The sequence below is a fragment of the Nannospalax galili genome, unplaced genomic scaffold (genome assembly GCF_000622305.1).
Source record: "Nannospalax galili isolate Female #2095 unplaced genomic scaffold, S.galili_v1.0 scaffold671, whole genome shotgun sequence".
Taxonomy (NCBI): domain Eukaryota; kingdom Metazoa; phylum Chordata; class Mammalia; order Rodentia; family Spalacidae; genus Nannospalax; species Nannospalax galili.
Genome location: NW_008329133.1, coordinates 622691 through 628418, shown reverse-complemented (window position 1 = coordinate 628418; position 5728 = coordinate 622691).

Sequence of the window (5728 nt, the reverse complement as noted above, 5' to 3'; positions counted from 1 at the left end):
CATTAGTTCTATAATTAATATACACTAATGTAAACTAAGTTGAAGGGGATCCCACTGGATAAAGGTAGAAGAATTTGAACATCAAAGAGGTTGGTTGCTGTAATCATCATGACCGATACAGGAACATCTGTGTGTTGCAATGATGCTCATAAAGAAGAACCAACACACATGCATGCACGCAGGCACTCATGCACACACCTTTCCTTGCCCATTTGGAAGCTTCTATTGGAAATAAGTATTTTCTCTGGAAAGCAGAAATTCTGCAAAAAGACTAGACATTTACCCTTCACTTTCTGTGCATATTATAAATAAGTGAATCCTTATCACTGATGGGAGATGAATTCTGTCATGGAAAACATCCAGCTAATTAATTCAGAGGGTACCATAGAATTAGAACAGCTCCATTTACCAGTCTATGACAAAATGAAGATTGAAACAATCTTCAGAGACTGTAAGAAACTTAAGGTTTAGCAAACATGGGAAGTTTTATAATGGATGAATTATTTTGGCAACACCTAAACCCAGGGTACAATCTTCAGATCACAGTAGCAGAGATGAACAGACACATGAGGTGTCTGGTATGCCGTGTACCCAGTATTTGTATCTCATCCAAATTATGTTGAATGTGATAGCATTTAGAGGGGTATTTAGAGATAACATGATGTTATTTAGAGATGGGGCTTGGGAAGAGTGAGATTGTGACAGTGGAGGTCTTGTGAATGGGGTTAATATCCTTGTAAGAGCTAACGTGAGACACTTTGCTTCATCTGATTGCACGTACTGAGAAAAGGTATTTGTGGACAAAACCAAGAAAAGCACTTTAACCAAGAACATAACCATGCTAGAAGTTTGATCCCAAACTTTCAATGTCCATTCAAATGAGAAAGAAATAATTTTTAATTCAATGACAATTTGTTGCAGCAGTCCAAATTGACCATAACATGGTGTAGTGGTACAGAAAATAGATAACACCACGCTTAAAGTGCTCCTGCCAAAAAGTCAGAAATGAATAGCACTTTCAACTAAAACTACCAAGTGAAAGGAAATAGAAAAGATCAGAAGAAGAATACAATAGAGTTTGTGATCTGGCTCAGCAGGTAAAGTTGCCTGCAGCCTAACCTACTAACTACCTGAGTTTGATGCCTGGGACCTACATGGTGGAAGTACAAAACCTGCTCCTACAAATTGTCCTGTGATCTACACACAGGTACTGTGGTGTACAGATCTACAAACCTCTCTCTGTTTTTGTCTCTCTTTCTCATACATACACACACTAATAACATTATGTAGTGAAAAATTGAATGATCAACACAGTAGGGATGCAATAAGTAAAACATAGGGCAAACACAAATACTTTGAGTGAACAAGTTTGAAAATATAAGAATGAAAATTGCTTGGGTCAAAAAAGATGTAAACCTTCAGAGTGAGTTAAAGCAAACAAAACTTAAAAGAGTTAACGTTAAAGCCATCATAACATATTATCACATTCCCACCAGAACAGCAAAAGGTACCAAAGTCCCAAGTGCTGGCAAAGATATAGAGTAATTTAAGTGATGGCTGAAATATGAATTAGAATAACTGATTGAAAAACTGCTTGCCCTTGTCACCTTAGCTGAATATTCATATCTACTCAGGTCTGGGGCAGGTTCATGCCCAAGAAAAGTAAAATTAAGTTCTTAACACCATTATTCCAAATAAGTCAAAAACTGGAAAATGCCCAGAATTCCAGTATAGGTGCTTTTTTGTAAAATAGTCGCACAATGTAATATGATACATTAATCAATGAATAATCTACTACTGTAGATAATAATAAATATAAACCTCACAGTAAGTTGCTGAGTGAGCCATGCAGAAAACGTGACATGATGAACAAATCAGGGATTTTCTCCTAATCTCCCAATAAGAGTTGGTGGCTAGATAAGAAAAACAAACACCTATTTTCTTTAATTTATATTTTATTCAATGTATATTTTCATTGAATTTTTGTGGATTTTGTGCCATACATTTTAATCACAAATTTTATGCATTTTGTATGTTAAAGCCTATCCAGTCAAGTTTGTGTACCCTGCTGTCTGTGTGAGTTCATCCACTGGAGCCTGATCAGCCTATCTAGCGTCACTCCCTTAGAGAAGATCAACTCTCCCTCACCCAGCAGTGAGCAGTTGCCAATAGATTTTTTTTCGTTTGTTTAACTTGAAAGAAAATACTGTCTTCTTACACTATCTGTAGGTTACCCTGCAGGAAACTTGCATCATGAGTCCTGGTAAAAATATTGCTACACAAAAGAACAAAGCTAATATTTCTTTTGGGCAGGCAGGTATGTGACTGAATGATACAAGGCATAGCTTAGACACAGTATCTGCCCTAACTTACAATGGTTAGTGATCTTTGGTAATTCATCACACCTTAACAGTCTTCACCTGATAGAGGAGGCCTGCGTAATCATTCCTCCCATCCAACAGGGTCTCAGGCATAGAAAGAGATGTGTTTCCCATCTGGACCCCTATGAGTCCCTAAAAGGGAAAAGACTTCATCTTGGATGTCTAAGGAATTTTCTTAACAGCTGTGCCATCCAAAGCATATTAACAATGATGATTATTAATATTTCTGCTTTTTAGTAGTCAGCTTTTAAAAAACTAATTAAATACAACATGGTACAATGCGAAATGACTCCTGAAAGGCACATTCCACCAAGAGTTATGATCCAGGCATAACATTAACCACCAGTGGCCAATTGTATTTCTTTCCTAAGTACTGGGTAGAAGTAGGGCTGTAGAGACAGAGTAGGAACAGGCCCTACCTGCATCATGTGAAAACTGTGTGATTTTGCTTTTACTTCACCTCAGACACACTCATTTGTCTCATCAGTAAACCATCATCATGCTTTTGAAGAATACACATTTTCAAAAATGTATTCATTAGTATGTTAGCTTTGCAAAAGGCAAAGGGTAAGGAATCATACTCTTAGAAATTCTACTTCAGAAGTGGTAAGAATACAAAGCTAAATTTTCTTACATCAAAAACTTCGGTGTCCACTAATATGTTACTGAATCACTAATTTTCACAATAACAAGTAAACTATCCCAAGAATGTGACAAAAACACAAGGAACATCTGATGGTAGAAAACAGCACCACCATGTCTCCATATAGCCAGACAAGCCCAGGAGTCTTTGACCTCTGTCATCACCACATGCAACCATGTGCATCCAGTGCTGGTGCCACCTGCCCTACCCCAGACACTCCTGTCCAGGGATTCCCCTTTCCTCACACAGCTACAGCATGGCTCTCATCCGTCTTCTTCTGCCCCCAATGCCTGTCCCCACATATTCTTTCATTCTGTCCCTCCTTAGTCCATTTGCCACACAGTGACAAATAACCTTCTGCCAACAAAAATCAGGTAATGTCCCTCCCGGATTTTAACCTTTCACACTCATAATAGAATCCAAATGTCACACATGGCTCGAACCCTGTGATTGACCTGTCCTTTCTATCTCACCCCCACCAGTCTGCATGTTGCTTCCCAGGCTCCAAATGCTGAGCTTGTCATCTGTTCTTGAATCAGCTAGAACTCACACAGTGCAAGCACACCGACAAAATGGCCTGTCCATTCCTGGCAATTCAGAACTCATCTGAAATGCCTGTTCCTGAGACAGACCTCCAATAACAATCCCATCTACCATGGTCCCTATCCAAGCCATTTTTCTACATTCTTTATTTTTTTTACAGTGCAAATTCCATATGAAGTTACCCAGATTACTGATTCTCCCTCACCCCCACCTGCTTACTGCCAGTTTTCCCAATATAATATGATATTCTAGGGCCCCTGCCTGACTTCTTCTCACTAGTGCCTAGTGCCTAGACAAGAAGCTAATATCCAAATCTCTGAATAAATATTACATAATTGAAGGAATTTCTGTCAGCTATACCACAGAAGACACTGATATTTAAATCTTAGTAGCAAGACAAAACCGTAATGAAATTAACAACCCGTGACTCAGCATTGTAGAAGACTGGGTGGCAAACCAACAGGGTATACTTTTTAAACATGGATGGTGTGGTGGTTTGAATGAGAATGTGCCCCATAGGCTCCAAGTATTTGGACATTTTTTACCAGTTAGTAGTACTGTACTGGAAGGTTTTAGAAGGTGCAGCCTTGCTGGAGGAAGAATGTCACTGGGACCAGGCTTTGAAAGTTCTTAAGCCTTGCCAAATTTCTAGTCACTCTCTGCTTCTTGTGCCTGCTTAAAGATGTGATGACTCAGATTTCTGCTCTGGCCATCTCCTTCCACCATGCCACCCCTGTCATTATGGACCCTTATCCCTGGAACTGTAAGCTCAAATAAACTCTTGTTTCTATAAATTGCCTGGGTCTGGTGTCTTATCACAGCAACAGAAAAGTAACTAATACAGATGGCTATCAAACCAAGTGGAAAATTTAATGTAAATACCTATCCTTGACTTCCCAGGTTTTGGTCCAATTGTCTTAAAGTGAACACAAATATCTGCCATTTTAATAAGGACTGCATGATAACTTGATGAAGTAGCTTATGGACCACCTTGGAAAATGTGCTGATCTCAACACTACTCATTTCAGTATCACTAATTTAATGCCACCCATTCAGGGTTCAGAGTATCTGGACAGTCTCTCAATGTAATTATTCCAAAGTGCCCTGGTCCATGGTGCCACCTGAGATCACAGAGCACTCTCTCACATGGGATCACAGTGAACTCTACAGCATTATTTATGGTCATAAGGATGAGGTATGGAAGGGAACATACATACCTTTAGTGTCCTGTTGATGTCTTCACTCTTGCTCCAGTAACATGTCTACCAGACTCCATACCACATTTAGTTCTTCTATGTGAGCTGATTCTGAGATGCAGAGTCAACTTTCTCTCTTGTTACACTAAAGGGAAGAGTAAGAGGAAAGAAAGCACATGGATAAGAGAGGAAAGCAGAGGAGAATGCACACAAATATAGGAGATTGAGCGATGGTAGCCTGCCTGTCTGCACTCAGTCAAGATGAAGCTGTGAAGTTCCCTGAGGTACTTTGCTAGACAATAAAGAAGGAATTCTATTTTGAGCACATATTCGACTAATGGTCTGTGTCAGAGATTTCTGTACAATTGCCTCGCATACATTTGTTCTTGCAAATCTCACCACATCCTCTATAACTTCTAAATGCTGACACTGAAACATAGGCAAACGCACATTCAGCCTCAAGGATTTTTCATCATGGAGTGAGTTACCTATGATTTTGGCCTAAAAGATTCTTCTACAGCTACTGTTAACATCTACCGGTAAATTGTAGACTAAAGTAAAATATGTGGAACTGTAATTTAAAAGAAAAAAAAAGCCTGCCACTTAACAATAGTATCACTGCCTTCATCTCTTTTCCAGTTTTTATGATCAAATACACTGACAAGAGCAACATAAGAAAGATTTTATTTTAGCTCCCAGTTCAAGCTACAGTTCCTTGCTGCAGGTAAGTGAAGACAGCAAGAGCTTGAAGCCACTGGTCACATTGCAGCCACAATCAGGAAACACAGAGGAACAAAGGCACACTGATGGTCAGCTCCCTTCCTCCATTTATACTGGCCAGGATCCCAACATTGCAATGGCACCATCCACAGTGTGCAGGCCATCATCCCACTCTAATTGGTACAAACGAGATAATCTCCCAAAAGCATGGCCAGAGACTCATCTCTCAAGTGATTTTAGATTCT